This window comes from Jaculus jaculus, chromosome 10 (genome assembly GCF_020740685.1).
Source record: "Jaculus jaculus isolate mJacJac1 chromosome 10, mJacJac1.mat.Y.cur, whole genome shotgun sequence".
NCBI lineage: Eukaryota > Metazoa > Chordata > Mammalia > Rodentia > Dipodidae > Jaculus > Jaculus jaculus.
The window spans coordinates 59,350,229-59,362,277 of record NC_059111.1 but is presented as its reverse complement, the minus strand read 5'-3'; the positions used below and the strand labels follow the sequence as shown (position 1 = coordinate 59,362,277).

Below are 12,049 nucleotides of genomic sequence, written 5' to 3'. Positions count from 1 at the left end.
GCCTCCAAGCCCCCTTTTAACCATTTCCCCTATGCAACTAATATTCTGATTTGTATATGTATAGATTACTTTTGCCTGTTCTTGAACTTCTTATAAAAGTGCATGTTGGCACTGAAATCAGTGTAGTGCTTTAAGTTTAATTAAAATAACTAACTATGGGCTGGAGAGATAGTTTAGCAGCTAAGTTTAGCAGCTAAGTGCTTGCCTGTGAAGCCTAAGAACCCCAGTTCGAGGCTCGATTCCCCAGGACCCACGTTAGCCAGATGCACAAGGGGGCACACACATCTGGAGTTCGTTTGCAGTGGCTGGAGGCCCTGGCATACCCATTCTCTCCCTCTCTCTCTCTCTCTCTCTCTCTCTCTCTCTCTCTCCTTCTTTCTCTGTCACTTTCAAATAAATAAATAAATAAACATTAAAAAAAAAAAACCCCAAATAGCTAACTACGGGGATAGAGAGAGGGCTCAGCAGTTAAGACACTTACTTGTGAAGTCTAGTGACCCAAATTTGATCCCCAGTACCCAGGTAAAGCTAGATATACAAAATTGTGCATACATATTCTCCCCTGCCCTCTGCTTGCAAATAAGCACATAAAATATTTTTTAAAACTATGAGGTTTTTGCTGTTTCTCTCTCTCTCTCTCTCACACACACACACATACACACACCCTGCACAAGCATTTGGTTACATTATGTATTGCAAAATCATTACATATTCTCCTAGCCTGTGGCTGTATTCATTTTCTTAACTGTGAGTGATTTTAATTTTGATTAAATCCAAGTTACCTACCTTTTTATTTTAGCAGTTGACACTTTCTGAGTTTTTCTTAAGAAATCTTTATCTAACCAAGGATGCAGAGATATTTTTATATGGTTTCTTTTAGGGGGATCATAGTTTTGGCTCTTCTGTTTTGGTCTATATCCATCTCTAATCACTATTTGTAAGCAATGTAAAGTTTGAGTTGAAGGAAATTTTTTCACCATGTAAATATCTAATTGCATCGGCACTTTCTGAAAAGAATGACTTTGTTGTAAGTTAATTTCATTGACATTATGTCAAGAAAAAGGAAATTTTTGAGTTATTCCAAAAGGAAATTGGAATTAAAAGGGTACTTGACTCATACTGAGTCACTCTTTGCACTAACACAGCAAATGACTAGTAAGACTTACAAAATCAGTCAGTACACATATGAATTTCTTTTTTGTTTGTTAATTTGTTTTTATTATATATAGACATACCTAGTATGTAAACAACACATGTTGCTACCATCCTTCCCTCCTCTCTGCCCCTTTTCTGAAGAGGCTTCCTCACTGGGGATGCAGGTCAACCCCATGGGGATTGTGGGTCATGCATTGTGGGAGTAGCAATGAGTTATTGGGGAAAGGCAATGTCTCTGTGCATAATGTCCTAACTTTTGACTCTAACAATTTTTCTGACCCCTTCTTCCCCCAAATTCCCTGAGCCATGTTGGGTACATTTTAAGTCTACTTCAGTGACTTAGGAGCCTCTGGATCTCTGCTTTGGTAGGTGTTGAGGATCCTCAGTGTCTATCTCCTTCACCCTTGTGCTGATACTAGATTCACCAAGAAAGTAGTACTCTAGCTCATTTTCCCAGTTCCTCTGTGGCTTCAGCTAGGGCCAGGGTGGAGTGTACTGGGTCATTTATCCTCAGGTCCTGCTCCCTTCTGAAAAAGAGGAGAAGATTCTCCAACAGAGAGTGAAGTTGGCACAGGTTAAATGGGAGAACCATTATTAATTTAGAGAGAATTTAAAGGGTGTAGACCCTCTTATAACCCAAGATTAGTGAGAGCTTGACAATGAAAAGAAAAATCATGATCTGGATGGATATTATTATGACTTGTTTCCCAGTTCCAGATATGGTTTCCTTTCCACTGAGCATATCTGTTGGTCAATCCAAGAGCAGTTGGTTACCCACCATGGCTGTGTGTCACTATTGCACTATGTGAACATCACATCAGGTTGTTTGCTTCTGAAATGCTTAGACTTTGAGTTGCTCAGACAGATGTTGGCCACTTTACCCCCAGTAGCTCATGTGGCGCCATCCAGTACTAGATGGGCTAATTGTCTGGGGACTGGCTCTCTTCTGGATCCCAACCAGGTCTTCTCCATGGTCCATGTTGACAGCATATGGTGTCTTCAGCAGTAGAGTCTTACCATTAATCTCTGGTGGGTAATCAAGTACTCTGACAAAAGTCTGTCTTGTTTGTTTTGGGAGCCTTGTAGGTTTCTCATCAACAGCTCATTGTGGGTGTTAACCACACACACCCTAGTACAGGAAATTACAGGCTAGTGGCAAAGGAAAAGAAAAAGACGGGGTGGGGGGGGGACAGGAGAAATTTAAGGTTAAATTTCATTTCACCTTCTCCAGAGCCCTTCTATTCTGGTGCTCCTCCTAAGGTCCTCTTGAAGATTCTAACTTCCAGGATATAAGTTTCTATGGTACCAGTTCAATTTGGGTTCACTTTTGTGTTCCCTCCACTCACTCTTCCCCTTCACCCAAGCCCTACCCTCTGTACTGTCCAAGCCTCAAAATGCCATTCAGGTATGTCAGCAGCTCAGGCTGACCCAGGTTAGGAACTGCAGATGAGTGAGACCATGGAGAGATTGTCTTTCTATGATTGTATGTGTTTGTTTAGTATGATCTGTTCCAATATTGACCATTTTTTCCACAAATTTTATTGTATCATTTTTTTCTTACTGCTGAGTAGAATTCTATCATGTAGATATACCACATTTTGGTTATCCATTTGCACCTGGGTTAACTCCAATCCTTAGCTATTATGAATTGAGCAGCTATAAACATGGTTGGGCAAATATCTCTGAACTGAGATATGGAGCTTTTAGGGTAAATGCCTAGTAAGGGAATAACTGGGTCTCTTGATGACTCTATATTCATCCTTTTCAGGAGTTTCCATATTGGCTTATATAGTGGTTGTACGAGTTTATATTCCCACCACTAATGAATGAGTGTTCCTATTTCTCCACATCCTCACCAGCATTTGTTTCCATTTGATTTTTTTTTTTTTTTTTTTTTTTTTTTTTTTTTTTTTTTTGGTTTTTCGAGGTAGGGTCTCACTCTAGCCCAGGCTGACCTGGAATTCACTATGTAGTCTCAGGGTGGCCTCGAACTCACGGTGATACTCCTACCTCTGCCTCCCGAGTGCTGGGATTAAAGGCGTGCGCCACCACGCCCGGCTCTCATTTGATTTTTAATGTTTGCTATCTTTACTGGGGGAAGGAAGAATCTCATAGTTGTTTTTATTTGCATTTCCCTAATGGTTAGTGATGCTGAACATTTTCTTAAGTATGTACTAGCCATTTGTAATTCTTCCTCTGAGAACTCCCTATTCATTTCTCTGCCCCACTTTGGAGTGGGTTGTTTGATGTTTTCATTGTTTAGTTTTTGGAGTTCTTTGTAGATTCTAGATATTAGATTCTGTCAGTGGTATAGCTGACAAAGATTTTCTCCCATTCAGTGAGTAATGTATTGGCTCTGCTTATGGTATGTTTGTCTGTGCAAAAGCTTTTTACCTTCATGAGATCCCATTGGTTGAGTGCTTGTTTAATTTTCTGGGCTACTGGGGTTTTGTTCAGGAAGTCTTTTCCTAGTCCTGTATTGTGGATCGTGGCTTCTATTTTTTTCTTTCAGTAGTTGGAAAGTTTCAGGTCTTATATTAAGCTCTTTAATCCATTTGGACTTGATTTTTGTTTATGGAGAAACAAGTGGGTCTAATTTCATTTGTGTACAATAGTAGACCATAGTCATCCAAATTGTCCAACACCATTTGTTGAAGATGCTGTCTTTTCTCCCATCTACGTTATTGGCACCTTTGTCAAAGATCAAGTAGCTGTAGTTACTTAACCTAAGGTTTGGGTCTTCATTTCTGTTCTATTGGTCTATATTTCTGTTTTTATTCCAGTACTATGCTTTTTTTTTTGTCACTACGGCTTTGTAATATAGCTTTAGATCAGGTATTGTGATACCTCCAGAGGGTATTTTTTTTTTTGTCTTTTTTGATGAGTATAAGTTTGGATATCTGAGGCCTGCTCTCATTACATATGAATTTTGAGATCATGTTTTTCATCTCCATGAAGAATTATGCTCGTATCTTTATTGGTATTGCATTAAATCTGTATATTGCTTTTGGTAGAATTTCCATTTTCACAATATTAATTCTAGCTATCCAGGAGACTGGTAGATCTTTCCATCTTCTCAAGTCCTCCTCAATTTGTTTTTTGAGTTTTTTTTTAATGTTTTAATTATATAGATCTTTCATATCCTTGGTTAGTGTTATTCCAAGGTATTTAGTTTTTTATTTTTTTCTTTTGATGTTGCTATTGAAAATGGGACAGCCTCACTGATTTACTTCTATGTATGTTTGTCCTTTTCATATAGAAAAGCTATTAATTTTTGTGCATTGATTTTATATCCTGCCACTTTACTGAAGGAATTAATCACCTTTAGAACTTTTGAGCTGGAGACTTTGGAGTCACTTATATATAGGATCATGTCATCTGCATATAGGGCTAACTTGACTTCTTCCTTTCCAGCCTTCCTGTCTTATTGCTTGGACTAGTATTTCTAGTACTATGTTGAAGAGCAGTGGTGAGAATAGGCATTCCTGTCTTGTTCCTGATCTCAGTGGAAACTCCTTGAGTCTTCCCCCATTAAGTATTATTTGGACTTTAGATGCTTTATATACAGCCTTTTGTGTGTGTGTGTTGAGATATAGACCCTCCATGCCTATTCTTTTCAGTGTTTTGATCATGAAGTGTTGTTGTATTTTGTCAAAGGCATTGGTTCTTTGATGGCTTGCTTCTAGTTCAGTGATTCTTTTGATCAGGGTCTCATTGCTTGCTGTGTTTTCATTGTGGGAATAAATTTGTTGATTTCTCTATGATTTCATTGAAGGCATTCTTGTAGAACTAGGCATCCTTGGTGGAGATCTCTCAGTTTTCTGACTTTCCTTGGCTTTTTGACATTGTGGTTTACCCATTCTTGGGACATTCTTTATTTTATTGAGGAAGAAGCAAGTTTTTGTCCTTTGCTCTCTACACCCTCTGGTTCAGGTGAACAGGGATGTTGGTACCCAGTGGCCAGTCAGGATACCAGAACAAAAGGCCTGCTTTCACAGCCCACACAGGGGCAAGGCCTCCCCAAGCAAGGCACAGTGGGGCCTACAGGGACCATGGAACTGGGAGGAGCCAGAAAACAAGGATCGGGCCTACTCACTCCATGCTGTACTCACCCACACACCGTCCAGCACAGGGAACCTGGACCAGGGAACCAGGAATTTGTTATACATTAATTTTGTTTGTTTGTTTTTCAGAGTAGGGTCTCACCCTAGCCTAGGCTGACTTGGAATTCACTATGTAGTCTCAGTGTGCCCTCAAATCCATGATAATCCTCCTACCTCTGCCTCCTGAGTGCTGGATTAAAGGCGTATACTACCATGTCTGACACAGATATGAATTTCTTACTGCAAGTTCTATTATCTGAATGAACAGAACTCTTACAAAGAGTGCTCTATCTACTTTAGAACTCTACTTAAAAAGTAGAGACATGGGCTGGAGAGATGGCTTAGCGGTTAAGCACTAGCCTGTGAAGCCTAAGGACCCCGGTTCGAGGCTTGGTTCCCCAGGTCCCACGTTAACCAGATGCACAAGGGGGCGCACGCGTCTGGAGTTCGTTTGCAGAGGCTGGAAGCCCTGGCACGCCCATTCTCTCTCTCTCTCTCCCTCTATCTGTCTTTCTCTCTGTGTCTGTCACTCTCAAATAAATAAATAAATAATCTTTAAAAAAAAGTAGAGACATGGCCTCAACCACAGAATCTGCTTCCAAGTTTTCCGACAATGGTCATTGCTGGTATTCAGCTTTTGACAGGCTGTTACACAGAAGGACTCCATTGCCTGAGAGCTGTCTGCAAGACACCTTCCTAGGGAAGTTCACAACATGGCTGGCTTCTTTCAGAGCAGGCAATAAAAGCAAGAGAGATCTTTCAACACAGGCAAGAGACCTAGAAGACTCTCCAAACAGAATCTACAATCTTTCTATAGCCATCCATCAGTGAATTCTGCCACTTTTGCTATATTCTATTAGAAACAACTCACTATGTCTAACCCTTCTTCAAGAGGAGGGGATTATACCAGGGTAAGAATGTATGTACCTTCTAACAGGTACCTATTGCAGAGTGAAAAGCTGAGGCAGATGGGAGGCTCTTCTGTGGTATTAGGAAGGGAGAGGAGAGAGTTAGGTCTGACTTAGAGTAGTTTTGTGTGATTAGAATACATACTCTTCAGATGGCTTCTAGTTTCTATAGAAAGTAAAAAAGTCTGAAAGTGAACAAGGGTTGAAGTGGTTTGAGGTTTTATAATTAAGCGACAGTGGTATGAACGTAATAGAGAAATTTTGAAAAAAAAACATTCTGTTGAGACTAAGAGACCTGTGAGTTGGGAAGCAGGACTATCTGGGAACATTTGGGTCCAGCTGAAGCAGATATGTGATATTTACAGTGCTACCAGCATGCCTCACTGAGTGATTTTTCTCCAGTCGCAGTTAGCAATAAGCAAGAGAGGGCCTCCATGACTACTTCCTAACAATTGCCTCTTGCCTTGGGGAAATGGAACGTGTGAAAGGTTGCTAAGTCTAATTCCAAAATTCATGTAACCATAAAAAAATCTAACAGAGCTGCCAGTTTTATAGTCTAAAAAGGTAGCCTGTCATATAGAGGTTCATATGTTGCAAAGAATCCCAGGGAGTCGAGCTAGCTAGAATAGTCAGGCTGCTGAGTTCCACACCATAATGTTTTCCAGTTAGCCTTCTCTGGAATGTGTTCACTGACGAAGTAAAGCTCATCAATCTCAAAAGAACATTAGGCTTTTTTTTATTATTATTATTGAGTACAATGGAAAGAATACCTCTTGGGGGAGGGTTAGTGTATTTTTTTTGTATATGTGGGAGTGAAAATTTGTACAAGTGTGTACATGTCAGTGACCTCAGTCACACCCCACCTTATTTTCACTAAAGCTAAAGTTCACTGATTGTGCTACACTAGCTAGACAATAAGCCCTACAGATCTGCCTGTCTCTGCCTCCCCAAGGTTGAGTTCACCGGTGTGCAGCAGCATGGCCAGAATTTTACACCAGTACTGGAAGTCCAAACTCTTTCTTTTTTTTTCTCAATTTTTATTAACATGTTCCATGATTATAAAAACTATCCCATAGTAATAACCTCTCCCCCACACACTTTCCCCTTTGAAATTCCATTCTTCATCATATCCCCTCCCCATTTCAGTCTCTCTTTCATTTTGATGTCATGGTCTTTTCCTTCTCTTATGATGGTCTTGTGTAGGTAGTATCAGACACTATGAGGTCATGGATATCCAGGCCATTTTATGTCTGGAGGGAGTATGTTGTAAGGAGTCCACCCTTCCTTTGGCTCTTACATTCTTTCCGCCACCTCTTCTGCATTAGACCCTGAGCCTTGGAAGGTGTGATTGAGATGTTACTCAGTACTCCAGTCACTTCTTTCCAGCACTATGATACCTTCTGAGTCATCCCAAAGTCACTGCCATCCGAAAAGAGAAGATTCTCTACCCAAAGTGAGAGTAGCATTAATATAAGGGTATAAATATTAAGAGAAGTGTTTACTAGGCAGTTTGATAAGCATAGTATATACAATTTTCCAGACATCAGCAGATGTTACACCCCTTGGGCTCATGACTACCCCTGTTTCAAGTTTTCAGAATCAGGGATGTGTTTCCCCCCTTGGAGCAGGCCTCCAGTCCAATTGGAGGGCAGTTGGTTTCCACCATGACAGATGTGCCACTATTGTACCCGTTGGCTCATTTGGGATGGCTGGCCAATTATAAGGCTTGCAGTGTCCACTGTTGAGTATCTTCACTGTTGGTATCTCTTTCTCCCACTGAACTACAGGTAGAATGGCTTCTTCCAGCTTTCTGTCAGCTAGTCTACATGGAGGAGGTTATCAGTTCCAGCAAAATTTCTCAGTGGCCTTGCAGCCCGAGTGTATGGAGTCTTCAGCAATAGGGACTTATCATCTATTCCTGGTGGGAAACCAAGGGCCTCAGCAATGGCCTATGTTTTGGGGGCATCAGGGACCTCCCTGGCCAACAACTCACTGGAGGTATCCCATCCCTGGCACTGAAAATTTTTTAACAATTATCTATGGCTCCTGAGTGTTCCATTGTCTGAAACCAGAGGATTCCATATGATTTATTTGCATCCTCTTAGATTTTGATTAGCCCTCCCTCCACCTTTCCTTTACTCAATTTCTTCCCCTGACCTTATTTTGGGCCTTTTCACCCCCATTAATCTATTATTCTACTTACATATACACAATAGCAACCTATTAAGTACCCTCCTTCCTTCCTTTCTCTTCCATTTATGTCTCCTTTTTAACTTACTGGCCTCTGCTAGTGAGTTTTTTCCTTCTCACACAGAAGCCCAATCATCTGTGGCTAGGATCCACATATGAGGGAGAACATGTGGCACTTGGCTTTCTGGGCCTGGGTTACCTCACTTAGTGTAATCCTTTCCAGATCCATCCATTTTCCTGCAAATTTTATAACTTCATTTTTCTTTACCACTGAGTAGAACTCCATTGTATAAATGTGCCACATCTTCATTATCCACTCATCAGTTGAGAGACATCTAGGCTTGTTCCATTTCCCAGCTATTATGAATTGAGCAGCAATAAACATGGTTGACCATGTACTTATAAGGTAATGGGATGAGTCCTTAGGCTATATGCCTAGGAGTGCTATAGCTGGGTCATAAGGTAGATCAAATTTAGCTGTCTTAGGAACCTCACCACTGATTTCCACAATGGCTGGACCAGATTGTATTCCCACCAACAGTGTAGAAGGGTTCTTCTTTTTCCACATCCTTGACATCATTTATGGTCATTTGTTTTCATGATGGTAGCCAGTCTGACAGGAGTGAGATGGAATCTCAATGTAGTTTTAATCTGTATTTCCCTGATGACTAGGGATGTAGAACATTTTTTAGATGCTTATACGCCATCCATATTTCTTCTCTTGAGAACTCTATTTAGCTCCATAGCTCATTTTTTAATTGGCTTGTTTGACTTCTTATTATTTAAATTTTTGAGTTCTGGGCTGGAGAGATGGCTTAGCGGTTAAGCGCTTGCCTGTGAAGCCTAAGGACCCTGGTTCGAGGCTCGGTTCCCCAGGTCCCACGTTAGCCAGATGCACAAGGGGGCACACGCGTCTGGAGTTCGTTTGCAGAGGCTGGAAGCCCTAGCACGCCCATTCTCTCTCTCTCCCTCTATCTGTCTTTCTCTCTGTCTGTCACTCTCAAATAAATAAATAAATAATGAACAAAAAATATTGCCAAATAAATAAAAAATGAACAAAAATATTGCCAAGACCAGTATGTTGAAGGGTTTCTACTACTTTTTCCTCTAGCAATTTCAGAGTTTCAGGTCTGACATTAAGGTCTTTAGTCCATTTGGATTTAATTCTTGTGCATGGAGAGAGAGAAGAGTCTATTTTTATCCTTCTACAGATACATATCCAGTTTTCCCAGCACCATTTGCTGAAGAGGCTTTCTTTTCTCCAATAAGTATTTTTGGCATTTTTATTGAATATCATGTGGCTATAGGTACCTGGACTTATATCTGGGTCCTCTATTCTGTTCCATTGATCTACATATCTGCTTTTGTGCCAGTACCATGCTGTTTTTGTTACTATGGCTCTGTAGTATAGATTAAAATTAAGTATGGTAAAACTCTTTCTTTTTTAAGGCCACACAAAACATATTTATTTGGAAAACATTTCAAAATTATCTCCAAATCTCAGAATCCACAGACTAGTATAGATATCCAAAGTAAACAAGGGAGTCCTTCGCATAATAAACTGAATCTGAGCAGTGCTTTTCCATCTTTCTGTAATAAGAAGTGCTTTATGAATGCAGCTTCCCTGGAGATTAGTCCTATCACTTATATTCAGGATGAAATGCCTCCAGATGACTAACAAATCCAAGGAAGTTTGGGAACCACTAACATAGAATTTGAGTTCTCCTTCTCTTTGCAGTTCTTAAATCTTGAGCTACTGACCTTAGAATGACTCACTGGAAAGTCTTATTTTCAGTTTTAGGGAAGGAAAGGAAGGCATATTTTCTTGTTGGGAAGCACTACACAGCCTGTATTTTGGTTTTCCCCACTTCTGGCCCAGTTCTTTCACATCACGTTTTTCTTGAAGGGACTACCTCTTTGAGGTCTAGTAATCCAGCCAGATCATTTTTAACTTCATATTGACCACCCCATCTGTGCCAGCCTCAATTTCATAATTTTCCTTAACTGGCCAAACTCCTTTAGGTTTCCGGTCAAGATGAGATCTCCTTCTTCCATTGTCATTATCTTAGAAACAATGAGGTGGGGGATGGGAAAGATCATGGAGACTATTTTGCCTCCTTGAGCCACAGTCTCAGGTTATGAGGGTCAAGGATCTTCTCTTTGGGTACCAAGGCACTGACTGGGCAGAAGGCTGTGAAGCAGGTCCAGGCAGCCCTTTCTTTTTGCACTCTTCCTGCACATCCTTGTGGTCATGTCTAGGCACAGATTGTTGCAGACCATGGCAGTGGCCTGGGCTTAGCGCGTCCTCTCCCGCCTGGGAGCACAGCTCCTACTCATGGTGCAGACTGAGGCAGTAAATGTGGACACCAGCAAGGGCTAGCCTGCGGGGGTGCCCGCAGTGGACAGCTTCAGAAAGAGCCCTGGCTCTAGGCAAGGCACTGCACATCTCCTTGATGTGCTCTGCATAGCTACTCTCCACGAACACCATGACCCCCTCCCCCACAAATCCCCCTCACCCCCCCCCCACCCGTGCTCCCAGAAGCGGGACAGCACATTGGGGACAGACATGGTGCCAGTGCCACTCTGCCCAGGTCGAACTCTTTACTCAGGGAAACTTATCCTGGAAAAGGTATATTCTGAAATGTTCCCAAAATTAATTTTGGAGAAATAGGTCCCCATGTTTCTTGCACCTTCTGAATAAAATCTAGTTAAAATTCCATTTTGATGTTTTTATTTGTTATACATAAAATGTTTCCTTTTTTCAAGGAGACAGCTTCCCCAGACTAAAAACCTGGCTAGTGACAAGTGGCTGGTTTTATCTCTTCTCTGTTGCTGTCAGATAAAGTTATCATCACATCTGGTCCTGGGACGATGCTTACATAGTTCAATGGAGAAACACCTGGACATACTTAAATGGTACCCTCTCCCACCTTTGTGTGTATGTGTTGTTGGATTGGGGAAGTCAAAATAAAAAGTGTAGCTGAACTTTACTTAGCCTTATTTATTCAAGGGCATCCAAAAATTAGAACATTAAAAGGCACAGTGAGATAAAAAGTTTTACATATCCTGACAGCTTAAAATCAGGGCACATCCTGTGAAGAAAATAGGAAGATATACTTCTTCATAGCTGAAAGATTTTCTTAGGTTTTGAAGGACAGAAAATTAAAGAAAGTTAGATTCAACCAGTGAGAGTGACTGACACATTAGTCATGATAGGACAGGGCATGAAGACAGGAGGTGGTGTGAGATGTGGAGAAAGCAATTGTCACTAAGGGTATTTGTGTGTGTGTGTGTGTGTGTGTGTGTGTGTGTGTGTGTGTGACAGACAACGCAGACCAGAGGCACTCAGAATGATAGAAGCCCTAAGCTTTGAAGGGAGGTTGTTGTGACCTAAAGCTGAGTTTGATTTTATGATTTCTGAGTTTTTAATGGGTCTTAGCTTGTTATTATGGGCAAATGGCTATACATGGCATGATTTATATTAGAGAATTCTTTCCAGCTTCCTGTATTTTTATAAACATTGAATTCACAACTCTTGCAGAATGGAACCTCTCATTTAGATCTTACAAATATTGATTTCCTCCCCCATTAGGTCAATTTGTTGTTGTAAGTTTAGTATAGCTTTATGGAGGTGAGCATTGATTAGATTTTGGATTTCCAGGTGTTTGGATGTGGTGTCAGCTATAGTATTTA

General features: G+C 40.8%; 1 pseudogene; it reads right to left on the bottom strand.

Moving 5' to 3' along the window:
* Nucleotides 1-10,280: 10,280 nt before the first annotated feature.
* Nucleotides 10,281-10,822, bottom strand: LOC123463965 (annotated as a pseudogene).
* Between the last annotated feature and the right edge of the window lie 1,227 nt (nt 10,823-12,049).